Genomic DNA, 27587 nt, shown 5'->3' on the forward strand with positions numbered 1-27587 from the left:
ACCAAAGGTAACATGCTATGTATACTCTTTAGCATTTTGCTTGTTTCACCTAACAATATATCCTGGAAATGACTCCTTCTCAACTCTGCCATGTCATTTGATGCTATAGTCATTAAATGCGTTGTATTTACTATGCTTCTTTACTAATGTAAAAGAACATTTGTTTTGGTATTTAGAAAGTTTCAATTTTTAGTTGTAATTGTTATCTTTGTATCTAGATCTTTTATAGTGCTCCCACTTCCCATTTTAAAACTAACCGTATGCTTTCAATTATAAATGCTATCATTTTTTTCTCCAGGTCAGCCATCTTTTTCTATTTCATAAAAGTCTTTTCAAGGCAGCAAATATGATGGAAGGCATAGGTACAAAATAGAACATCAAGGCCGGGGACTCAAGGAGGGAAGTATACTATTCATGTGCTCCTGCTTGAAATACCAGTTGTCTTTACCAGGACGTTACTCTAGACAGGGCAGGTAAAAATGGGTTCATTCTGTTGTCTGGTACATAGTAAGTGCTCAATGAATGTTCTTTTTAAAAGAATCAGATAAGAATTTTCTTGAGGAATTCAAATCACTTGTAATATACATGATTCTTTCATCTAAAAAGTATTTAATAGGTGTCTACTTTTTGCCTCTCACAGAGATAAGACAAAAAGAAGAAGAGCTGGTTTAGGGGAGAATAAGATGAATACATATTATTTGTGAGGGTAGTGAGAGAAATTGCAAATGTGAGGCCTGAATGTTGGTATTTGAGGAACACTGAAGAATGAGAGGAGACCTTGGATGGTACAAACAGTTAATGTGCTTGGCTGCTAACAGAAAGGTTGGGGGTTTGGGCCTACCCAGAGGCACCTTAGAAGGAAGGCCTGGCAATCTAGTTTTAAAAAATCAGCCATTGAAAATCCTTTGGAACGGTTTTACTCTGACACACATAAGATGGCCATGATTTGGAGGTGACTTGAGAGCAACTGGAAAAAGAAGAGAAGAATGAGAGAGGGGAGCAGTTCCTTAAAGACACCACCTGGTGCAGGCAGGCATTGAGTCACAAAGGAAGCTCCTACAAAATGTAAGAGTGATATGTAGGGAAGATGTTCAAACATGATCAGAAATGAAAAGAATTAAATTTAAATAATTAAAATCTCAATGTGGCTGTGAAATTTGGTTCTGCCACAGTCTTCCACCCAACGTTTTGACTGGTTCCCTCACAGTCTCCCACAAGACTAAAGATTTGCTGGGACCACTCTGATGGCAAATATTCTCCCACATTGTCAGACCTGTGTCAGATCACAAGTTCTACTTTTGGATTCAATATATGGTCACCAAACCCCTAAACCTGCTGTCTTATACAAGAGTTAGTGACAATGGAAGTACAATGTCAAGGCTTTGGGCCTTGGTGAGGTGGAGAGTGAAATGATACAGGATGTCCAAATCCCATCACCATACAGACCTGTGTGTGGAAGGTTGATTTAGACAGGGTTTCCAGAGTATAAATAGATAGGCCACTAACTGGGGAATGCCTCCAGGGTGAGGCTACTGTGAAAAGAAGAAGCTTTCATAGTTTAAAAGTGATGCCAGGGCTTCCTTCCCTTGTAACAGCTGACAGTATATTCCTAACCCTTCCCAGAACTTACTCGAATAAAAGGTCACTCATCTATAGTCTCTTGAAAGCCTTTGAGATTTCATAGGAGGCTAGAGTATCGGGGCTGGAAGAGATCTAAGAAATAATCTTATCTACTTCTTCTTTTAACAAAGAAACCGGGAGTGCTCACTTTGGAGTATAAGGGAAAGTATTTAAAACTTACACATGAAATGTCAGGCTTATTAAAAATGTTTGGGAAAATATTTTAGTGTATGAATTAGCAAAGTTATAAAAATAATTTTAAGTATTTGATTCAGTTTCTGAGAATATTTTAAGGGGAAAAAAATTAAAAAAGCCTGACAGGTAAAGTTGAAGCTCTCTAGGTTCCAGGTTCCTATGTCTTATCTTATTCTTCTTCCCTAGAGGTAACCATGATCCCTTTAAAGATGATTTTTTTTTGGTGATGCCATGTTTTTTCACTAATGGAATGGATGCTGAATCATTGTTGGTAGTTTTTTATCACTTGAAAAAATGGAGTGCCAATTACAAGCAGACCATATCTGTCCCATGTTCCATGAAGCACATCACACATGTGGGACATATTGGTACCATACTCCAGAAAGTGCATCACAAACTGTTTTCACCCAAAAAATAAATCATTTACTTGAATATTTCTGCACCTTCCCAATAACACAAAGGAAATAGTAAACATACTAGCAAACCTTATCTTGCTTTACAGAAGCCAAAAGACACAAAAATTTCACAAAATCACTCCTCCAGGAAGCATCCCCTCATAGAATGGCTCTCAACACTTAAATGTGGTGCAGATCAACTTCCTCGTTTTTTAGGCAGTTGCACCAGTATCCGCCCCGACTGCAGAACGTACTAAAGTGGCTCAAATTTCCTGTCAATAAACTTCCAGGGGCGGAAAATGTAGCTGGAACATATATGTGCCATCACCTGCTAAAGTGTTATAATGAATTTGGTATGTATTCAATCCATGCTTTTATACTTTTCTTCAAATATATGTATTAATAAGCATTATGTAGTATTTCTTTAATTTTTAGAAGTTGTAGTATACAACATTCTGAATTTTTCTTTTTTCCTCTGCATTATATTTTCAGTATTTTCTCGTGTTAATTTGTATAGACCTCCTGGTTCATTCATTTGTAATGACAGTATACTATTCTATTGTGTAAAGATAGCATATATATTATCTATTCGCCTATCAGTGAGCATTAGGTTAATTATAATGTTTTGATGGCAAACACTGCTTTGATGAACCTCCTTGTACACACTTCTGTGAGGTTTTTATAACCAGCAATTATAATCCACGTCTAGATATATAAATAGATTATAATTGTTAGAGAGCATTTTCAGCTTTACTAGATATTTCCTGATTCCCTTCCAAAGTGGAATTCTTTGTTGCTCCATCTTCACGGACATTTGCTAGACTTTAAAAATTTTTACAAATCTGATTGGGGTGAAAGATTACTTATGTTTATTACACATTTCCTTGATTAACAGTGAGATTAAACATTTTTCATTTTTCTCAACCATTAAACTTTCCTGTTGTATGTGAATTACCTATTCATATTCTTTGTCCATTTTTCTAATGGGTTGTCTTTTTCTTATTGACTTGTAGGAATTCCCTGTACTCTGGGTATTGTTCCTTGCACTCTGGATTGTCTTATATGCAGTTAATATTTCTCCCCAGTCTATGGCTTATCTTTTAACTTTGTTTATGAAATCTTGGTTTTAAAGACATTTTATATTTTTATGTAATCAAAATTGCCAACTTTTTTTTTGTAACAAGGCTTACCTACAGCCTGACACCAAATGAAGGCAAAACCAAGCAAGCCCCAGTCATTCCTGTGTCCCCCAGGCCATTGGCAAATCAGTCATTCAGTACAAGTGTTCTTATAATTCAGACACACTGTGAATAACAAGCAATGGCCAGTCCCTATCAGGTGTCAGAACTCTCTTGCTGTCTGGAAGGAGTTTTGAGTGAGGTGTCTGGAGACTACTGCTGGCTCTGCTCCTAACTAGTTGTGTGACTTTGAAGACCTGGCTTTCAGTACCACTAATAACATTTGAGACTTGGTTTCCTGATATGGAAAAAAAGCATGATTCTGCCTCACAGGGTTTTTGGGTTCAGGCTGGATCACGGTGAAAGTATTTTGTAAACTGTAAGATGACATGTAAATGCAAAATATTACTGTTACTAATGTCTGTGGGCCTTAATTTGCTTACTTGTAGAATGAGGGGGCTAGAAATGGATAGTGAAGGTTCCTTTCAGCTCTAAAATAGACTGGAAGTAAGCACAGCAGTACTAGAATTCCCTGCTCCAAATCAGATGGGGGAACAGGTGGCTTCTGGCAATTATGGAGCCCTGGGTAAACCCTGGTGGAGTAGTGGTTAAGTGCTGTGGCTGCTAACCAAAGGGTTGGCAGTTCAAATCCACCAGGCTCTCCTTGGAAACTCTATAGGGCAGTTCTACTCTGTCCTGTAGGGTCGCTATGAGTCGGAATCTACTCGACGGCAGTGGGTTTTGGTTTGGTTGGGTAAACCCTGGAGCCCTGGTGGCACAGCGGTTAAGAGCTCGGTGGCTAATCAAAAGATCAGCAGTTCAAATCCACTAGCCACTCCTTGGAAACCCTGTGGGGCTGTTCTCCTCTGTCCTATACGGTCACTATGAGTCAGAATCGACTCAACGGCAATGGGTTTGATTTTTTGTGGTTCGGGTAAGGCCATCTTCTAGAATAAGAAATGATTACAAGAAATGATTATGAACAGCCCCCCTTCCTTCCTTCTGTTCTCTGTCTTTGCAATTGTTCCTCTTTCCCTTTTCACTCTCTTCCCCCCTCCCTACTTTCCTTCCTTCTTTTCCTCTTTTCTTTCTTTCTGTTTCTTCCATTATTCAAACTTGCTCTACTTCCTGGAAGAATTTTTCCCACCTTTCCTGGCCAACTTCTATTTATTCATCAAACCATTTTTGCTTTTCTCGGTTGCCTTTTCTGGGAGGCTTTACTTGATCCCTCACATTTTGAGTGTGGGGCTTCTCCCATTTGCTCCCATAGTGCTCTTGGAGGCTCCACTATTGCACTTACCACACATATTTTAATTGTCTGCAGCACTTAGTAAAATATGTGCTTAAGGGCAGGGGAGGTAATGTCTTGTTTGCTGCTGTAACTCTAGAGCCCACCCCAGTGCCTGGAACAGAGGAGACGTTCAAATATTGTTGAGCTAATGAATAAATATACAAGAACTATTCTAGGCAGCATGAATACAGAGATAAATAAGACACAGCCTCAGTCCTCAAGGAATTAAAAGTCTTGTAGGGAGGACAGATGGGCAACCAAGTGTCCTAACAGCATGCAATAGACATCTGTTCAGGGTTCAGAAATATATAGAGGAAGGAGTTTGGATGGTTCAAAGAAAATTCTTCAAGAGATATGTTAAACTGGATCTTGAAGGATAAGTAGGAATGCATCAATATGAGAAAACTAAAGGGAATTCCAGACAAGAAAACAGCATATTTATTCAATCATGTGTTCAACAAATATTTATTGAATCTCCACCATGTCCCAAGCGCTGTTGCAGGTGCTGAGGATATAGCAGTGAATAGGGAAAGTCCCTGCCTCATGAAGCTTACATTCTGGTGCTGGGAAGTGTAAATAAATCAGTGTGACTGGGGAGTAGGCAATATATGTGACTAAAAGCTAGAAGTGAGCAGGGTCCAGATTACAAGGTCATTGAATGCCATGCTAAGGAATTTGGACTTTACCCTGATAGACAGCAGGAAACTTCTGAAGGCTTTTACACAAGAATGATAGAATATTTGCCCCTTAGAACAACCACTCTGGTAGCTTTGTGGAGAATGGAATAGACAGGTGAGTTTTGGGGTTGATTCAACACTTAAAGGACTACTGCAAGCAAAGTTTTCATTCCTATGGAGCAATAAAGGTACCGCGTAAAATAGGAAGTGAAAACCTCAGGCCAGAAGCCAAAATGAAGGCTATATCTGGAACTCATTGGTTAAATAGTGAGTTTAGCAGAGAAGACCAAAGGTCAAATAATCTTCTCCTGGGACAAATTAACAGGCATAACTATTACAATCTTGTAAACTATTACAAATTTTAAAAAGCTTTTTATTTCTTACTAGACATAACCAAACACCTCACAGGATTGGTTTACAGGGTTTGAGGGCTTTGGACCATAGTCTCGTGGGGCAACTAAGTCAATTGGCACAATACAGTCCATAAAGACAATATTCTACCTCCTGGTTTGGTGAGGTAGCATCTGGGGTCTTAAAAGCTTGTGAGTGGCCATCTAAGGTACAACTATTGGTCTCTACTTATCTGGAGCAAAAGAGAAAGAAGGAAACCAAAGACACAAAGAAGAAACTAGTCTATAGAGCCAATTGTTGTTGTTGTTAGGTGCCATCGAGTTGGTTCTGACTCATAGCAACCCTGTGTACAACAGAACGAAACACTGTCAGGTCCTGTGCCACCCTCACAATCGTTGCTATGCTCGAGCCCTTTGTTGTAGCCACTGTGTCAATCCATCTCAACGAGGGCCTTCCTCTTTTTTGTTGACCCTCTACTTTACCAATCATGATGTCCTTCTCCAGGGTTGAGTCCCTTCTGATAACCTGTCCAAAGTATGTGAGACAAAGTCTTACCATCCTTGTCTCCAAGGAGCACCCCGGCCGTATTTCTTCCAGGACAGACATGTTTGTTTCTCTGAAAGTTCATAGTATATTCAGCATTCTTTGCCAACATCACGATTCAAAGGCATCAATTCAGAACTAATAATCTACACAAACAATGGCCTCCCCTACCTTGAGACCAGAAGAACTAGATGGTACATGGCTACAACTACTGACCTTCTGACCAGGGACTCAATTGATGGTTCTGATAGAATGGGAGAAAAATGTAGAACAAAACTCATACTCCTAAAAAAAGAGGCCAGATTTACTGGACCGGTAAAGTCTAGATGAACCCCTGAAATTATTGCTCTGGGATACCCTTTCAACTTAGAGGTCAAACCATTCCCAGAGGTTACCTTTCAGTCAAATGACAGATTGGCTCATAAAATAAATGATATCACCCATGAGTATTTAGCTCTTCTAAATAATCATCTAAATGAAACCAAACGGTAAACATTTTCCTTAGACCAAAGACAAGAAGGTGGGGGAAGGGACAGCAAAGCTAGATTAAGGGAAACAGAACAATCAGAATGAAAATAATGAAAAAGCTGATATATTGTAAAAAAATGTATTCAATGTCACTGAATAACATGTACAGAAATTGTTAAAATGAAAACTTAATTTGTTGTGTAAACTTTCACCAAAAACACAATAAAATATTTTTAAAAACCTTTTATGTCTGTTATAACATTTCACACCCATAACTACCCTGAGAAAAAGGGAAAACCCATGTCATAGGCTCTGAGCTCTGTGTAGGCAAGGACTGGGTCTTGTTGACCATTGTCTCCCCAGGACCTAGAACAAAGCGGGTATCATATAACCTTTCTGTGAATGAATGAATTCAGACTGTCTATGTGAACATGTGCCATTTGATATTTTCCATTCTTCATCTCCATAACCAGCATGAGAAGAGATCACATTTTTAAGGTCCCCCCCCAAAAAAAATTTTTTTTTTTTTTACCATCAGCATCATTCACAATGACAAGTAACATGCTTGAGACACTTAAAACTTTTGCATCTAAATTCGTAATGGCTGCTATGTCCCAAGCATAAAGGGAGGCCACCCCTCCACCACAAGTCCTCCATTCTATACTAACCCACATCAGTCTGTGTCTCTGTAGCTCTTCTTAGGACGTGGGTATTTGCTGCATACAAAGTTCTATGGAGTAGCTGGCATGCCATTCTTCGATCAAAGAGAACATTGTCCTGGCTGTTTCCAAGCTGAGGAGGACGTGAAGGTTTGTGTTTCTCAGTGTTTTGATCAAAGGTACACAGCTGTCACATGAGAATGCCTTGAAAATATAATCTGATTGTTATCCCAAGGCAACAACTGGGCCTCACCATCTGTCTCAGGCCACAGGGAGTGTCTCTGGCTGAATACCTCTTGCATGGGTCAAGTATTAACACTGACATTTGCCAAGGGAAATAACAGAGGTAAGAAAAAATAAAATGGAATAAAGCTTGGAGGGAGTCTGTAAATCAACACACACCAGTATGCAGAGCTTTTGTGGAGATCAGTAGAGGAAAATACAGGGTTACATGGAGGTGAAAGATAAATCATTAAGGGGCTGTTTCAAGGCAAAACTGGGATTTCCATTTCCAACAAGCTTCTGACCATTTCATACAGAGTGCTAGTAAGGGAGTAAACTTCTTCATTGGCTAATTGGGTCCTGCTGACTTAGGAGAGTAAGTCAACTTGATATTTGAAACCAGTGCTTTTCTCCAGCTGTTGGACTGGCATCTCTATAATTCTAAAGAGAGAGAGAGATTGGATGTGGATATACTTTATCATTTAAAACCATTTCTTTACGTTTTTTCTTTTAATTGTTGTTAGTTTGGATTCTTTAAACTTATGTACGCAATAGTTTAAAGAGACTAGTAGCTCTACAACAAACAATAGCAGTCTCCCACTCCCTCCTATTCTCTCCCCAGAGGCAACCGCCTCACCTTGCTAGTGATTCCTTTCATGTTTACTTATATATTTCTAAACAGTGTGCTTGTATTAGTCTGTCTTGAGTTTCTAGTTTTAGGAATTATATTCACTTCCCATTATAGTCAAAAGAATTTATTTCCCTTTAGTACACCTCCCCCAACCTCTGAATAGAGTTTAATATTTAATTTTATTCAGCTCAACAGTCAGTGTTTACATTATGACTATGAAAATATTATTCATAGCTAATCTATGTAATAAATTATGACTACTTTTCATTTACTGCACAATTTTTTTTCCCCTGGGGGTAAAAATTGACAATTTCTGTTAGTTTGTTTACTGGATTACCTATGTAATATCACGTATTCAGCCCCAAACTCTGCTGATTTTCTAAAATTTCTCCCAAGATGTTCAGATGCAACAAGGTTTCTAGTGGTTGGTATCTTCTTGAAGGCAACTCTCTCATACCCTTCTGGCCTGCTCCGATCTGAAAGGGATGTCCTTAATGCTAGGTACACTGATGCCAAATTGAGATGCTTATTTACTGTCGTTTTGGTATTTCCTTGGCCTCTCCTCTATGTTGGGTCTCTGTTTCTTGGATTCCATGTTGTCTTTCACTGGTAGCCCCCTCATTTTGGTGGGGCACATCTTCTGGTAACTTCGGGAGTGAATTCATGGGAGGCGAATTGTTGGAGACTGTCTGAAAAATATCTTTATTCTACCCTCTCAAGTGATTGATAGTCAACTGAGCAAAGAATTCTAAGTTGGATGTAGTATTTCTTCAGAATTTTGAAGTGATTTCCCCATTGCCTTCTGGCTTCCAATGTTGCTGATGACAAGTTAAAAGCCAGCCTAGTTCCTCCTTCTTTGTATGTTGACTGTGTGCTTCTCTGTAAGATGAGCTGTTTAGGCCCTTTCATTGGAGGAATTTCAATGTCATATCCTTTCCTCTTGGGCTGCCCATATTGCCCAGAGAACACTCTTCCCATCTTACACCCAGAGCTTCACGTGAAGGTCAAGCTTTCACTCTTCTGAGAGCTGAGTGAGGGAAAAGGGCTGAGTGGAGGGTGGGTCTCACCATCCATATATACATTCTTTTAAATCTCTTCTTTTCAGTAGGATACTTCTGCCTGCTCTCTCCTGGGAATAAAACTTCATTCTTTTTTCAGTGTTCTGCTTGGGTGGGGGAAGAGCAGTTGTTGGCTGTTCCAAGATTGGGGTAGGGGATCTTTAAAAGCTCTCAACTAATTCTCCTTATTTTATCTACCCTCTCTTCATCCCCACTACCACCAATTTGTGCAGTGTAAATCAAGTTGACTCTCAGTTTTCTCTGCTACCAGTTTAGGATTCAATTAGCTTTGCTAAATCTATTGCACCTGTGCTTTGCTTTACAGCTTTCAAAATTTATTTTCTACCCCTTCCTCTTTTATTCTCCCTGCTTTATGGTTTATGCCTTTAAAAAAATCCCTGTACTGTCATTTTAGTAGGGATTAAATTCAAGATTACTTGAATTTACATAGTATGTTATGGTTTGCAGATGCAGAGATGGCCACAAGCTCATTTGACCACAATATACCCATTTCACAGATGAGGAAATTGATATGGAAAAGATGTGAATTGCCTTAAGGCACACGTTTAAGGTCAGAACTGATAGTAAACTCAGGTGTTCTGATGCCAAGTTCCATAATTTTTCCCAGTCCACACAACATTGCTTCCGAAAGCCAGGCCAGGAGGAGTTGGTATCTAGAGTAGAGGTGTGGGTGGACTTTGTCCTGTGTCGCCTGCTGCCTGTCTGTGCTTTCTTTGTGTCTCCCATTTCTTGTGGGTAAACATTTTCCTGAATAGTGACAGGATAGCCAAGGTCATTGATTCTGCTTAAGAGTGTTGACCTTTCCATACTAAAGGTCCTTTCTATGACCCTTTTAGATATCTTTCTCCAGAGTCTCCTCAGAGTGGTGTGATCTACTGGAGGTTAGATGGAACTGAGTGGGAGACTTAGGATGAGAGTTTAGAGTGATCTGTCACCTAGAATAACCCAGTTTTGGCCCATGTCTTGGGAAATCTGGATGAGGGTGGTCATCACAAACTCTTCCTCTCCTCTTTAGGAGATGTCACAGTCAATGTTTTTGGAATTCATCCCTCCTGTGGAGTCCATGGAGGGTAAAAGCCCTGTGCTTCTTAGTTTCTAGCAGTCTTTTCCAGTGTCCAGGAGTAGGGACCGGAGGATGTCTGCTAAATCTGGAGGCTTCTTTGTATAGGGCAGTCAGCTGTTGGCTTTGTCTTCACTGAAGTGTTCTCTGTTACATGTCTTTTTCTTGGTTTGTTCAAATGTAGAATGGGGCATTTGGAAGCTGTATTGAGTCAAATGAGTCATGCTGGAAGAGACACTTAGCTGGCTATGCTACAAATGTATTGAGACCCTCTTTGATTACTCTGTGTGTGTGTTTGTACATGAGCATCTGGGACACCAAATCTGGGAAAATTCCCAGATAGAGACCATGAACATCATTATCTTCTGACAAATCTGTTTTTAAATCCTCAGCATTTTTAGTAGAAGTAATATTTAACTCACCTCAGCACATTTATTCTAAGGGTCAAGGAATATTATCTCAGAGAAGAGAAAATTCAAGAGAGTCATAATCCATGTATATGAGCCTTCGAAGGGCTAATATGTGTTTATTTTGTGTGCTTCCAGATCTGACTGAAGGATGGATGTTGGAGGAAAACAGAGACTTTCTTAATATACGGGAGAATTTCTCCTGATCATCTCTCTTCAAGGTCCAACTGGCTTCAGGAGGTAGTGAGTTTTCTGGTTGGAAATGTTCAGGTTGAGGGTGATTAAATAATTCCTCTTCTATGTACCCATCTTTTCTGTTCATGCCTCTATGAAAAATGTTCTTACTTTTATTTGCCTGCTTCCCAGGCTGTCTGTGGGTGCCTGGAGGTCAGGGATTATATTCTGTTCAATGAATTACCCAACATTGTGTCTGGTATATAGTACCTGCTTGAGAAAGATTGGAAGAAGTAATATATGACTATCTATCAAAACCATGGTAGAGGGGATTCCTGTATCAAGTAAAGAGTGGGATGGCATCATCTCTCTGATTCCTTCCAACTCTGAAGAACCTAACACCCTATGATTCTGTCATATGTGGAGCAATCAGAGTGAAGTTACTAGTTTTATTCTAACATGTGTTCTCTTTGGCAAAGCAGGAAGGACAATAGAGCACCTTTATACTGTCTAGAATTTGGTCGATTCTGTTAAGGACAGAACTACAATATTTGGACAGGTGAAAGGTCTAATTGTAGTTTTTATAGTAGGTGCATTTATGCCAAGTACTTCAAAAATAAATATCCCTCTTTGGTAATTTGTCCAAACATTGCTTATTAAGTGATGGTGGGAAGAAAGAAACCTTGTATAATTTATGAATTATTGATAATATTTGATATATACTCATAATAATACAATAATTCATATTCAAAATTAATGATCACAGATACTCTGTGCAGTTCAACTATCTGGAAACACCAGGATAAAGAAGATGAATTGACTTCAGTAACAAAGTAACTTGCCATGCCTTCTGGGTTTGGTTGAGTTCAATTTGGCTGCATTACTTAAAATAAATGACAGTGGCATTTCATTATGGCATTCATCATGGCATATTATGGTATTCATTACTTTCTTCTCCAAAGCAATCAATTTTTCATTCATTTATTTATTGAATAACTTTATTGAGCATCCATTCCATACAAGGCTCTGTACTACTCACTGGGTACATAATGGAGAACAGAACAAATAGATTTGCCCCTAAAAGACTTTAGACTCTAGTCGGAGAAAAAAACAATAAATAATCACAAATAAATACCTAATTAAAATTTGTGGTTATTGTTGTAAAGGAAAAGGACAGAATGCTATGAAAGAGATTATCAAGGGGAAATTATTTTGGATTAGTCTATTGGGAAAAGCTCTTAAAGACTGAGAATACTACATACTCCAAATCCAGACTAATGTGAAAGTATGTCAATAAAATGCACATGCCTTTTAACCACCTAAAGTAAGTTAACATTAACCTGTAACATGTGGTTCCTGTGAATTAGTGTGTGACCTTGGTATCGTCATTTAACTTCTCTTGGCCTTAATTTCCTCATGTATAAAATAGAGGTGGGATGAAATAACCTCTCAACTCACAGCTTCTACGAATCTATAAAAAAAATTAGGACAGTAAACATATTATAAGCAAGGTTAAAAATAAATAAAGCAGACTTTTTCCCTTTAGCTCCTATTATATGTTTTATTACTGGATTTATTATTTTTTTTTAAGTAATACAAAAATTGTTTAGAAGTGATTAAAATAAGAAGTGAAAAAAATCTTCCTCTCTCACCAACCCAACTCTGTTGGGGGACAGGGCTTTTTCAGGCCTTTTCCTGTGGCATACTTCTGTGTATTTGTTCTGAGTATAGGACATTATGCTCTCAGATATGAAAACCGTACATGTATATAAGATTGGAAGATAAGCAATAAAATGTTAATAGTGACTAAAGTTGCTGTTTTCTACTTAATTTTTTCTTCCTAACATTTCTGTTTTTCCACAATTTATACATATTACCTTTATATCAGAAAAAATAATTTTATTTAAATAACATAACAGTAGTAGTAATGAGTAATAAAAGCACTTAGTCTCTGTCTTATTCTTAAGATATGAGAGCTATTCATTTGATTTAAAAAGTTATATGGAGACAGTTCTAACTAGCGATAATAGTTTTCGGCAACCAAATTGGCTGCGAAAATTTATTCTGGAAGTTGTTGTTAGGGTACCAAGTTGATTCTGACATAGCAACCCTGTGTACAACAGAATGAAACATGCCTGGTTCTGCCCCATCCTCACAATCATTGCTATGCTTGAGCCCACTGTTGCAGCCACTGTGTCATCCATCTTGTCAAGGGTCTTCCTCTTTTTCACCTACCCTCTACTTTACAGAGCATGGTGTCCTTCTCCAAGGGCTAGTCCCTCCTGATAACATGTCCAAAGTACGTGAGATGAGGTCTTGCCATCCTCCCTCCTAAGGAGCATTCTGGCTGTACCTCTTCCAAGACAGATTTGTTTGCTTTTTTGGCAGTCCATGATATATTCAATATTTTTGGCCAACACCATAATTCAAAGACATCAATTCTTCTTTGGTCTTCCTTATTCATAGTCCAGCTTTCACATGCTTTTTAGGGAATTGAGAAAATCATAGCTTGGGTCGGATGCACCGTAGTCTTCAAAGTGACATCTTTGCTTTTTAACACTTTAAAGAGATCTTTTGCAGCAGATTTGCCCAATGCAATACATCGTTTGATTTCTTGACTGCTGCTGGAAGTATTCTGGAAGTGGTTTTAAAAATGTGACAGTCAGACCATATTTCAATCTTTGATAATCGTGTAAAATATTCATAAAAGGAAGTTCTGGCCTTTATCAGCAAGGCCTTCCTTTCAGTAATGAGTTCAGAGAAACGTTTCATTGGAAAGAAATATTTCTCTAACATTTTTCATTAATTAGTAGAGTTGGAAAAGGAACATTAGATTGAATATTCTGTCTTATCTCCAGCTTTCTCTAATATTTTCTTCTTTTTAACTTAGTTTTTATTTTGGTTTTTTACTTTCTAAGAATTATAAGAAGGTCCGTGAGATGTATATGTACATATTCACATTGAATGACCCATTTTGGATTTTACCATAATCAAATTATTTTAGGGCTATGCTAATTCTTTAAGAAGTTCAGATAGAGTTTCATAATGTCATATTATTGATGAAACTTTAAGGGACTGAGGATGGTCCCTGAGTCATGTAGATTGGAGCAATGCCTGGGTGTCATGGAGTTACCATCAAGGTTTGTGAATCCTTTTTCATACCAAGCACAGACTATGACTGAATACTTAATATTTACTACTGTTTTTAAAATATTTCTAGATGCTGTAGGAATTCATTAAAAAAACTATTAAAGAATTTTGTCAGTATGCATTTTGTCAATAAATAGTTCCTAAAGGTTGAGGATCAATTATCTAGTAAAATAAGCCCTTGATCTGGAATCTGTACCTATGAATGGCCAATAAATATTGACTTTTTTTAATATAAAAGGCAAGCCTCCATCCTGTGCTGACAGTTTAAGTTTCTTCTTTTGAAAGATGGAGATAATACTACAATCTATTCCTATAGGAACTATATGAAAATAAAATGCTTTGAAGAAGACACACACTTTGAAATTTTTAGATGTCACTATGATGACAGCTGTTATCACAATTGTCCATGTAATGATATGAAGCATAATGATAAAGTTGAAGAAAAAAAAAATCCACTTGTCTTACCACCTCAGATCAGAGAATCCTGTTCAAGTTATTGCTTCAAAGTACTGAGGAAAAATAAAGGTAAACATAAAATTTGAAACACAGAAAAATTATCATTCAAGAGGGAGGCTTAAAGAAAGCACATTTTCAGGTATATGAGGATGAAAAACTTACTACCCACAGATTCTTATTGGAAGAACTATTGAAAAGAAAACTTCAGTAAGAAGAAAAGTGAACCTAGGATGGAGGAAGAAGTGGAAAGCCAGAAGTAATGGTGTGTATCATGGATTGAATTATGTCCCCCCAGAAATGTATCAGTTTGGCTGGGCCGTGATTCCAGGTATTGTGTGATTTTCTGATTTGTTGTAAATCCTGCCTCTATGATGTTAATGAGGGAGGGTGGGCGGCAGTTGTGTTAGTAAGGCAGGACTCAATCTACAAGGTTGGATTGTGTCTTGAGACAATCTCTTGAGATATAAAAGAAAGAAGAGAGAGCAGAGAGACAGGGGGACTTCATACCACCAAGAAAGAAGCACCAGGAGCAAAGGCCATCCTTTAGACCAGGGGTCGCCATGCGAAGAAGCTCCTAGTCCAGGGGGTCATAGATGAGAAGGCCGACAAAGAGAGACAGCCTTCCTCTGGAGCCATGGCCCTGAATTTGGACTTTTAGCCTACTTTACTGTGAAAAAGTAAACTTCTGTTTGTTAAAGCCATCCACTTGTGGTATTTCTGTTATAGCAGCACTAGATAGCTAAGACAGAGTGCCAGTAAATCTGGAAAATATCTTGATAAATCTAAATAAGTGTTGGCTATATACATTTTTTTTTTATATATATAATAATAGTAATAATGATAAATTTTGACATTAAAACAACCTGGGAACTAAACAGCTAACTAATAATTACAATAATTTCATAGATGTTAGAGGATATCAGAGGTTCTAATGTCCTTTTTGTCATTTAGAAGTTAGATTTACTGATATGTTCAAGCTTTGATAGAAAAATACAATTAAAGAAAAATTTTTTTATTGTGCTTTAAGTAGAAGTTCACAAATCAAGTCAGTCTCTCACACAAAAACTCACATATACCTTGCTACATACTCCCAATTGCTCTCCCCCGAACAAGACAGCCCACTCCCTCCCTCCACTCTCTCCCCTCTTGTCTATTCCGCCAGCCTCTAAACCCTCCCAACCTCTCATCTCCCCTCCAGGCAGGAGATGCCAACACAGTCTCAAGTGTCCGCCTGATCCAAGAAGCTCATTCCTCACCGGCATCCCTCTCCAACCCATTGTCCAGTCCAATCCCTATCTGAAGTATTGGCCTTCGGAATGGTTCCTGTCCTGGGCGAACAGAAGGTCTAGGGGCCGTGACCATCCGGTCCCTCCAGTCTCAGCCAGGCCGTTAAGTCTGGTCTTTTTATGAGAATTTGGGGTCTGCATCCCACTGCTCTCCTGCTCCCCTAGAGGTTCTCTGTTGTGTTCCCTGTCACGGCAGTCATTGGTTGTAGCCGGGCACCATCTAGTTCTTCTGGTCTCAGGATGATGTTGTCTCTGGTCTATGTGGCCCTTTCTGTCTCTTGGGCTTGTGATTACCTTGTGTCTTTGGTGTTCTTCATTCTCCGTTGATCCAGGTGGGTTGAAACCAATCGATGCATCTTAGGTGGCCACTTGCTAGTGCTTAAGACCCCAGACGCCACTGTCCAAAGTGGGATGCAGAATGTTTTCTTAATAGATTTTATTATGCCAATTGACTTAGATGTCCCCTGAAGCCATGGTCCCCAAACCCCTGCCCCAGTTACGCTGGCTTTGAAGCATTCAGTTTATTCAGGAAACTTCTTTGCTTTTGGTTTAGTCCAGTTGTGCTGACCTCCACTGTATTGTGTGTTTTCTTTGCCATCACCTAAAGTAGTTCTTATCATAACCATCAAAGAATATTTTCTTCTCTGTTTAAACTATTTCTGGAGTTCTTTTAATAGTGGTCTTCTACAATATTTGTCCTTTTGTAACTGACTTTTAATTTCACTCAGCATAATGTCTTCCAGATTCCTCCGTTATGAAACATTCCACAGATTCCTCACTGTTCTTTATCGATGCATAGTATTCCATTGTTTGTGAATATACCATAATTTATTTATCCATTCATCCGTTGATGGGCACCTTGCTTGCTTCCATCCTTTTGCTTCTGTAAACAGTGCTGCAACAAACATGGGTGTGCATATATCTGTTCGTGTAAAGGCTCTTATTTCTCTAGGATATACTCCAAGGAGTGGGATTGCTAAATTGTATGGTAGTTCTATTTCTAGCTTCTTAAGAAAGTGCCAAATCGATTTCCAAAGTGATTATACCGTTTTACATTCCCACCAGCAGTGTATAAGTGTTCTAATCTCTCCACAGCCTCTCCAACATTTATTATTTTGTGTTTTTTGGATTAACGCCAGCCTTGTTGGAGTGAGATGAAATCTCATTGTAGTTTTGATTTGCATTTCTCTAACGGCTAATGGTGGTGAGCATTTCCTCATATATCTGTTAGCTACCTGAATGTCTTCTTTAATGAAGTGTCTGTTCATATCCTTTCCCAAGAAAAATACAATTTAATATGTATTAAATATATATACATTAAAATTTGGGGCTGACATTTTAAAGAATAGAAATAGAATATATAGCTTTCAAAATATGAAAAAATTAAAATTTTATGAAACCAGCAAAGAAAAACATTTAAAACATTGTGACAAATAGAAAATATAAAATAAGGTGGCAGACATATTTTGGAACAATTTCATAAATATAAACGGGTTGAACATGTCTATCCAAAAATTGAATTTTTTAAAATTTAGCTATATGCAATTTAGAGAGACACATATAGAATGCAATTAGATAGAAATGCCAAAAATAAAGAGTTTAAAAATATCAGATGAAAACCGATCAAAGGACAGGCAATACAGCATCATTTAAAGCATGTAATATAGGCTGCAAAGTGAAAAACATTGATACAAGAAGGAAAATATCCTTAATATAGATAGCAATCTCAGCAGAAATGTAATAATAGAGCAACATAGAAACTATAGCGAGAAAAAAGTTTTCAGAATTATAAGGGAAAACATACAATCCACATTTTCCATGGTGGATTTTAACTCGCCTTTCTCAAAAACTGAGCCCTCGTGGCACAGTGGTTAAGAGCTCGGCTGCTAACCAAAAGATCCGAAGTTCGAATCTACCAGCCACTCCTTGAAAACACTATGGGGCAGTTCTACTCTGTCTTTTGGGTCACTGTGACTCAGAATCGACTGGATGGCAACAGGTTTGGTTTTTGTGTTTTTTCTAAAAAACACAGGAGCCCTGGTGGCGCAGTGGTTAAGGTCGGCGTTTTGAACCCACCAGCTGTACAGAGGGAGAAAGATGCGGCAGTCTGCTTCTGTAAAGATTACAGCCTTGGAAACCATATGGGGCAGTTCTATTCTGTCCCCTAGTGTCCCTGTAAGTTGGAATTGACTAGGTCGCAAAGGGTTTGTTTTCTCAAAAACAGATTAAGCAGGCAAAAGTTAGTAAGGGTATTCAAAATGTGATACAGATAATAACTTTGATCTAACAAACAGATATGTAAAAAAATCTTATTTTTAAAAGTTAAAGATACACATTCTTTTTGAATCACACAGAGAACAGTTGTATGAATTTATTCCACATTAGGCCCCAAAGGCTCTCTTTAAAAAAAAAAAGAATTTTTATCATTCAAGGTACATACTTGGAAAACAAATTTTGATAAGCTGTACGTTCATTTTCATTTAGTTCAAAATAGTTTTAAATTTTCTATTCAGACTTTTTTGACCCACGTGTTATGTAGAAATACGTTGTTTAATCTCCAACTGTTTTGGGGTTTTCAAGCTATCTTTCTGTTGATTTATAGTTTAATTCCATTGTGGTTTGAAAGCATACTTTATGTAATTTCGAGTCTTTTAAACTTGTCCAGGTTTGTTTTATGGCCCAGAATGTGGTTTATCTTGGTGACTGTTACATGTGAGCTTGAGAAGAATGTATATATATATTTTTTGTTTTTGGATAAGAAACCCTGGTGATGTAGTGGTTAAGAGCTAAGGCTGCTAACCAAAAGGTTGGCAGTTCAAATCCACCAGGCAGTCCTCGGAAATTCTATGAGACAGTTCTATTCTGACCTTTAGAGTTGCTATGAGTGGGAATTGACTCTATAGCAACAGGTTTTTTTTTTGGTTTTGGTTTTTTTGATTCTATAAATGTCAGTCAGATCCTGTCTAATAATTCCAAAATCTTTGCTGTATCTCAGTCTGGTTCTGATGCTTGCCCTACCTCTTCTGTGTTGTTTTGGCCTATTAGCATGTCTTGGAATTTTTTTTCTTGAAAACCGGACATGGCATGTTGGGTAGTAAGTACTGAGGTTTTGTTTACCTGGCTAGGAGTTAGACTATGTTTAATGTTTGCTGTGGTTATAGGTATTGCGGGCTTCATTTTTCTCTAATGTTCTTGTTTTTTCTCCTTCATTGTCTTTGGATTTCCCTAAAAACTCTTTCTTAAATAGAGTCTGTGTCTTTTAGCTCTCTCAGTTATATCTTTATACTAGAGCCCTCTTGATGTGGTGGTGGTAAGGTATCACCACATCAAGAGAAGAAGTGTTCTACAGTCTTGGGATTGAATCTCAGTTTTTTTCTTTAGTGAGTCTGAGTTCCTGGCCTGTGATCGCAGAAAGGTTAAAGTAGTTCCCCTTGAGGGCAGGATCTTTTTAAGAGAACAGAGCACTCAAGGTGACTTTCAAAATGGTGCTTTCCCCTTCTCCCTGCCCTTATGATCTTCTCTGATCATCACTGTAAGAACCTGATGAGGCTCCTGGAGATAAACCTCACAACAGTGTGGGGACCCCCCCCAAAAGACTGAGTCCCCAGCAAAAAAAAAAAAAAAGCAAAAGAAGACGCTTTATTTCGTTGGTGGAGGAAAAGAGCGCACCAGGACTTGCACTGCCAAGATGGCTCCCAGAACAATAGCCCAAGGAGTTTATATGGGTGAAGCAAACGGGGTCTGGGGTCTTCAGAAACGCCTCGAGGTGGGGCCAGCTTGCGATTGGTCTGGCCCAAACACGAGTTCTCAGGGCGGCCTGTTCTTTCTGTACTTGCTCAGTCTAAAAAGGGGGTGGTGGGAGGGGGTCTCTTAAACGGAATCTTAGGCCTGCACCCCTCCCTTCTGAAAACCTTCCCCCAATCTTGTGCCACTAAAGTTTGATTCCATCTGGTGGGAGAAGAGCTCCGGGGTTACCCAGTGGACGAGGTCGATGGTTCTGCGCATGTCAGGCGGGCCAGATTTGGTCTTAACTGGTTCTGTGGTCTGCAGAGCCCAGTCTCTGTTTTTTTTTTTTTTCTTGGCCAGAAATAGGAACCACACCTAAATAAGGAGATATCTTAAAGACAGGGAGTTACTTCCTATATCACAGAAGATGGCGGAGACAGCCCTTTGCGTATTCGAGATGGCGGGCAGGCTGCCGGTCTCACTCTCTCCCCAGAAGTTTTAATTTTCAATCTGGTCCACACTCAGCCTCCAGCAGTTCATCAGCTTCAGATTAACTGTTTCTAACAGTTCCTGGCTCCAGAAGTTCCTGTTCCCGGTTAGCTCAGTTCCTTGTGTTCTCCTTTCTCTTCAGTTTTTTGTTGTTGTTAGGTGCCTGGAGTTGGCTCCCTCATTGCGACCCTGTGCACAACAAAACGAAGCACTGTCTGGTCCTGCGCCATCCTTATAATCGTTGTAACGCTTGAGTCCATTTTTGCAGCTGCTGTGTCAATCCATCTTGTTGAGGACCTTCCTCTTTTCTGCTGTCCCTGTACTTTACCAAGCATGGTGTCCTTCTCTAGGGACTGATCCCTCCTGACAACATGTCCAAAGTATGTAAGATGCAGTCTCGCCATCCTTGCTTCTAAGGGAGCATTCTGGCTGTACCTCCTCTAATACAGATTTGTTCGTTCTTTTGGCAGCCCGTGGTATATTCAATATTCTTCGCCAACACCGCAATTCAAAGGCCTCAATTCTTCTTCGGTCTTCCTGATTCCTTGTCCAGCTTTCATATGCATAGAAGGAGATTGAAAATACCATGGCTTGGGTCAGAGCACCTTACTCTTCAAGGTGACATCTTTGTATTTCAACACTTTAAAGAGGTCCTTTACAGCAGATTTGCCCAGCGCAGTGTGTCTTTTGATATCCTGACTGCTGCTTCCATGGGTGTTGACTGAGGATCCAAGTAAAATGAAATCCTTGAAAACTTCAGTCTTTTCTCTGTTTATCACGATGTCACTTATTGGTCCAGTTGTGAGGATTTTTGTTTTATGTTGAGGTGTAATCCAGACTGAAGGCTGTGGTTTTTGATCTTCATCAGCAAGTGCTTCAAGTCCTCTTCACTTTCAGCAAGCAACTTTGTGTCATCTGCATAACGCAGGTTGTTTATGAGTCTTCCTCCAATCCTGATGCCTCGTTCTTCTTCAAATAGTCCAGCTTCTCGGGTTATTTGCTCAGCATACAGATTGAATAGGCTACAACCCTGTCGCACACCTTTCCTGACTCTTCTTTTTTAGGTAGCAGCAATTTGCATTTGACCTCAAGTCTCTGATGGATCTGAGAAGATTTATTGATTTCAAGTTTGTCCAGCTTTTTTCTTGTGAGAACGACAGTGACCACTTTTAAGTTCTTTGCATGTCAGAGCAGAAACCAGATATCCCGTTTCACCTCAACCTCACTTTCTCAGCAAGAGTCACCTGTGTGGGAGTGAGGCCCTGGCTGATGAAGTCCTGCTGTGTGGAGCTCTTGTGGCCTCAGAAGCTATTTACAGCATCTAATATGGGTTGCACATCTAAATAAATAGTCAGTTGTTCTGGGACCAGAAAAATGCACATGGGCATACACACAGCTTTGCATACAGTTTGTGGGGGCCATAGACTACACAGGTAAGGGACCCCAGCTGTGGCACACACAGCCTTGTCAGATGTTTTCCCTGTCTGTAGAATTTACTCCAAGTGCTATGTTTTCTAAACACGACCGCACTCCTGCCGAGACCCTTTACTAGCATCTATAGCAGAGACCCCACCCTGGAATTTTATATCCCAAACCTATTCCGCTGCCACCCCTACTCCACCTCCACGTGTTTGCAGGTCATTCACCACAATGACAAGACAGAGAATCCCTGTGTGGAATGGGATGAGAGATGTCTCCCCAAGATCAATCATGTCCTGAAAGATACCATGTCCTTCATGATCCAGCTGACATCCACTCCAAGAAACCTCGTAAGAGCTGATCAGGTGAAGGGGGCTCTAGATGCCTGGGGACCCTGGGCCTTGAGTCCCACTCTGGGGACAGAGTGGTTGTTGTTATTATTAGTTGTCATCCAGTTGATTCAGACTCCTGGTGACCCCATGTGTGCAGAGTAGAGCTGCTCCATAGGGCTTTCAAGGCTGTCACCTTTCAGGAGCAGATCACCAGGTCTGTCCTCTGAGGTGGCTCTGGGTGGGTTCAAACTACCAAACTTTAGCTGGTAGTCGAGTGCTTAGCTGTTCACATCACCCAGGGACTCCTGGGGACAGAGAAAGATTCCTTTATGTGCCCATTCCTTTAGGAACAGAGATGGTCCAGCAAGGGAAGGGCCAGTCCTGGCTCACAATTTGCCATCCCAGAGCTCCAACAGGTCTCAACGCAGTCGAAGAATTTTAGTCCAGCTAACATCGTGCACCTACTGTGTGCCAGGCCCTGGGACTGTTCATCTCTAGTACCCCCAGCTCCCAGCCAAGGAACCCAATGAGTGCCCCTTCTCCTGCCCTAGGAGATCCCTGACCATCTGCCCCTACCCCCAGTCACTGCCCGGACACCTGTCGTTTTTCCAGGAAGTGACATAACACTTTCTATTGGGAATCAAGTCCAGCTGGAGACCTACTGCCCCACACATCCGAGCTCGACCTGGGAGTAAATTCTCTAGCCTCCAGGAGCAGGCTGGCACCCTGGTACCAGCCTGTGACTACCGGGGTCACCATGGGGTTTCTGGTTAGGTCAAGGAGTCTCAGGTGTAAGGAGAGGATTCCCTGTCAAAAGCGGAGTAAGATGGACCCTCGCTGCAAATGTGGTTCTCTTCTGGGTGGCTGTCATTGTACTCTTGGCGGATGGAAGCCATAAGATGCAATAATGTGTCCTCCCCCTTCTGCAATATTGGTATGGACAGACTGATTAAAGGTTTCTACCTGCTAGGTCTGCTCTCAGGAGTCCTTCAGACCTGTGGGAGAGAAAACCTTTGGGCACCAGTGCCTTCCTCCCAGCCCTGGACTGGCCTTGTAACACAGAATCTCTCTCTCCCTTTTCAGGAAAGCACAGCTGTACCTGTCTTTCATTTGCAAACTATGTCTCTGGATGGCTAGGCCAAGTTAGCCAGGGCCTGGGCTGTAAGAGCCAGGCCCTGTGCTCAGCCCCTGGGCTACACTAAAGGAGCCTCCCTACAGAGACTTTTGGTGTGCCTGGGGGACACTTGCAGCTTTCGGGAAGGAGGGGATACCTCAGAATCGTCCCACAATTAACCTGGCTCTTGCCTTTACAGGGAGTATCCAGGGCATTATGGTGAAATTGGAACCCTCATATACTGCTGATGGGAATGTAAAATGGTGCACCCTCTGTGGAAACCAGTTTGGCTCCTCAAAATTTAAACACAGAATTATCGTATGACCCAGAAATTCTATTCTTGGTACATACACAAAAGAATAGATGACAGGCACTCAAATATCTGCACACGAATGCTCATAGCAACACATTAGTCAAAAGCTAGGAAACAACCCAAATGTCCATCAACAGATGAATGGATAAACAAAATACGGTACATCCATATACCATATCCCATTACATCCATATAATGGGATAATATTCAGCCATAAAAAGGAACTAGATGCTGATATGAGCTACCCCTGGAAAGAACCTTGAAAACATTAACCCAGGTGGAAGAAGCCACACACAAAACACAACATGTTACATGGCTCCATTTAGATGAAAACCCCACAGTAAATAAATCCATAGACAGAAAATCAACTACTGTTTGCCAGGGGCCAGGGAGAGGGGTTAATGGGGAGTGACTGTTTAATGAGTCCGGGGTTTCTGCTTAGAGTGATGAAATTTTCTGGAACCAGATAGTGGTGACAGTTGAACAGCACTGTGAATGTACATAAAGTTATTGAATTATGTACTTTAAAATGATTAAAATTGGAAAATTTATTTTATATCAGTACTAAAACGAAAAATGAAATAAACCATAACGTAGTATTTGAAAAGCAAGAAATAAAAATTAAAGCAAGCAAAAAAAAAAAAAATCAAAGAGAGGTCCTCTCAGGGGAGGGGCAGGAGGGCTCCGGGGTTGGACCTAACAATGTCTGTAGCTCAAGGCCTGGTGATGAAATAGGCTGTGCATGTAGAGCAAGAGCTGGCTCCACCTCATCAGGTGGTACCAGACCTGGTTCTGGAGATGATGCAGGATGTGGACCCAGCACTGCAATAGGTTCTTCCTGTGCTGCCGGAGCTGTTGTTGGAGTTCCTGGTGCTAGATATAGCTCTGGTGTTGGTCCAGGAGTCAGCTGTACCTCAAGAGATAGTATTAAAACTGGTTCTGGAGGTGGCTCTATACCCTGAACTGGTTTTCAGAGCTGGTGCTGGCCCTGGCCCTAGACCAGACACTGTGGCTGCAAGAGGAGAAAAGCTCATCAACATGATTGCTATTCCTAGTGCCTTTCCAAAGACAAAAAAAAACATTCCACTGCCAAAAGAGAAGTCCGAGTCCATGACCTCCACCCGAGGAAGTCTTCCCAGACTATAGTCCACGAGATGATGGGTCTGATGCTGCCCTGAGCTCTATACCAACACCAGCCTCTGGACGCTCCTCCCTGGGTGGCCCATCCCTGTGTTTCTCCTCATGCACTCATGTGCACCAACCCAGTGCTCCTCACCCTTCATGTCTGCCTCAGTGGGCTTCGGGTGCTCCAGCTGGGCAAGGAGAAAGTGGATAGGCAGGTTAGTCTGTGCATAGGACAACAGCATCTTGAGGCAAAGTCCAGAGGCTGATAAAGGTCTTCCAAATGCTGGTCCAACAAGGTGCTCAGGATAAAGGAGATGGTGCTGAGGATAGGTGGTAAAGAGCAGGGTCAGACTTTTCCTCCCACACTGCCCTCCCATAGTACACCTTCAAGGGGCTGAGCCCTTGTGCTTGCCCATGCTTTTCCAGAGGACAGCCCCACTCTACTCCCCACCCTGATTCTGGCTGCCCTGGCAATATCAGGCCTGTCCCAACAAAGAGCTTTGATCCCAAGAACTCTCGACCAATGGTCTGACCAACTCTTCTTCCTCAGGAAACATGACACACTTCCCTGTTTGTCTCCCCTGCACCCTCCCCTTGGAAAGTAACCTCCATGAGGACGGGGAAGGGCTGTGTCTGCATGTTCATTGCACAGTGCTAGCATACAGCAGATGCTGCATAAATATCTGATGGATGAGGGAACAAATGGAGTCTGTCTTCCTGCTATAGCCTTCCCCTGGTCCTTGTGGCCCCTCAACCTGTAGTGTGTGTGTGCCAGTTTGCAGCCTTATTCTCTGTGTGCACATGTAGGTCTCTTTTTCTCACTGACACTATTCTTCCAAAGGGCATGTGTGCAGCCACCCCAACACTACATGCAACTGAACAACCCCAACTGAGATTCAGGAGATTTGGGAAGTTTCTCACCACATCTCCTATTCTGGCCGGGGGCGAGGCGGTGGCGGGGGGCGGGGCGGGTGGCAAGCACAGCTGGGATGGGACTGTGGTGGATGGATTCTCTCAGGGGCTGGCTCTGAGTTCCCAGTCTCCCCTCTGCTCCCCATGACACCCTGGGGGCTCCATCCACAGCACTCTGTGACTGCTTTCCTCCTGTAAGGGGAAGCCCCAATATTCATCCCTTTAGAGGGAATGCGTAAACTTCGATATCCTAGGCATTAGTGACCTGAAAAGGACTGGTATCGGCCGTTTTGAATCAGACAATGATATGTTCTACTGTGCTGGGAATGACGAAGAGTAATGGCATTCCATTCATTGTCAAAAAGAACATTTTAAGATCTATCCTGAAACACAACGCTGTCAGTGATAGGATATTATCCATAAGCCTACAAGGATGACCAGTTAATATGACTATTATTGAAATTTACGCACCATCTACTAAGGCCAAAGATGAAGAAATACCAGTTTCTGCAATCTGACATTGATTGAACATGCAATCAGGATGCATTGATAATTACTGGTGATTGGAATGCAAAAGTTGGAAACAAAGAAGAAGGACTGGTATTTGGAAAATATGGCCTTGGTGATAGAAATGATGCCAGAGATCGCATGATAGAATTTTGCAAGACCACTGACTTGTTCATTGCAAATGCCTTTTTTCACCAACATAAGTGGTGACTATACACATGGACCTCGCCAGATGGAATACACAGGAATCAAATCAACTACATCTGTGGAAAGAGATGATGGAATAGCTCAATATCATCAGTCAGAACAAGGCCAGGGGCCAACTGTGGAACAGGCCATCAATTGCTTATATGCAAGTTCAAGTTGACACTGAAGAAAATTAGAACAAGTCCATGAGAGTCAAAGTACGACCTTGAGTATATCTCACCTGAATTTCGATACCATATCAAGAATAGATTTGATGCGTTGAACACTAATGACTGAAGACCAGACGAGTTATAGAATGACATCAAGGATATCATATATGAAGAAAGCAAGAGGTCATTAAAAAGACAGGAAAGAAAGAAAAGACCAAAATGGATGTCAGAAGAGACTCTGAAACTTGCTCTTGAACGTCTAGCTCCTGAAGCAAAAGGAAGAAATGATGAAGTAAAACAACTGAACAGAAGATTTCAAACGGCAGCTCAAGAGGATAAAGTAAAGTATTATGATGGCATGTGCAAAGAGCTGGAGATAGGAAACCAAAAGAGAAGAACACACTCAGCATTTCTCAAGCTGAAAGAACTGAAGAAAAAATTCAACCCTCAAGTTGCAATACTGAAGGATTCTACGGGGAAAATATTAAACAACACAGGAAGCATCAAAAGAAGATGGAAGGAATACACAGGGTCATTATACCAAAAAGAATTTGTTGGTGTTCAACCATTTCAAGAGGTAGCATATGACCAGGAACCAATGGTGCTAAAGGAAGAAGTCCAAGCTGCACCGAAGGCATTGGTGAAAAACAAGGCTTCAGGAATTGACGGAATAACAATTGAGATGTTTCAACAAACGAAAGCAGCACTGGAAGTGCTCACTTCTGTATGCCAAGAAATTTGGAAGACAGCTACCTGACCAACTGACTGGAAGAGATAAATATTATGCCTATTCCCAAGACAAGTGATCCAACCTAATGTGGAGATTATCGAACAATATCACTAATATCACACGCAAGCAAAACTTTGCTGAAGATCATTCAAAAGTGGCTGCAACAGTAAATCAACAGGAAACTACCAGGAATTCAGGCCGGATTCAGAAGAGGACGTGGAACCAGAGATGTCATTGCTGATGTCAAAGGGATCCTGGCTGAAAGCAGAGAATACCAGAAGGATGTTTACCTGTGTTTTACTGACTATGCAAAGGCATTCAAATGTGTGGATCATAAAAAATTATAGATAACCTTGTGAAGAATGGGAATTCCTGAACACTTAATTTTGCTCATGAGGAACTTGTACATAGATCAAGAGGCAGTTGTTGGGACACAGCAAGGTGATATTACATGGTTTAAAGTCAGGAAAGGTGTGCATCAGGATTGTATCCTTTTACCATACCTATTCAATCTGTATGCTGAGCAAATAATCTCAGAACCTGGACTATATGAAGAAGAATGGGCATCAGGATTGAAAGAAGAATCATTAACAACCTTTGTCATGCAGATTACACAATGTTGCTTGCTAAAACTGAAGGGGACTTAAGGCACATACTGATGGAGATCAAAGACCACAGCCTTCAGTATGGATTACACCTTAACATAAAGAAGACAAAAATTC

At 40.5% G+C, this 27587-nt stretch overlaps 1 protein-coding gene across 4 annotated transcripts in view; it reads left to right on the top strand.

Moving 5' to 3' along the window:
* The window catches only part of LOC126078699 (solute carrier family 35 member F2), a 405637-nt gene that overhangs the window by 213998 nt on the left and 164052 nt on the right, over window positions 1-27587 (top strand). Inside the window, exons 8-9 of one of the 4 annotated variants that reach the window (XR_007518138.1) lie at window positions 10915-11016; window positions 14728-14786. The exons of 2 other annotated variants lie outside the window; for them this stretch is intronic. The gene's annotated coding sequence lies outside the window, so the exon portion shown is untranslated. Of the gene's footprint in view, window positions 1-10914; window positions 11017-14727; window positions 14787-27587 lie in introns of those variants that run through there. One more of the 4 variants, XR_007518139.1, reaches the window with a different exon arrangement.

This window comes from Elephas maximus, chromosome 7 (assembly GCF_024166365.1).
Source record: "Elephas maximus indicus isolate mEleMax1 chromosome 7, mEleMax1 primary haplotype, whole genome shotgun sequence".
Lineage (NCBI taxonomy): Eukaryota > Metazoa > Chordata > Mammalia > Proboscidea > Elephantidae > Elephas > Elephas maximus.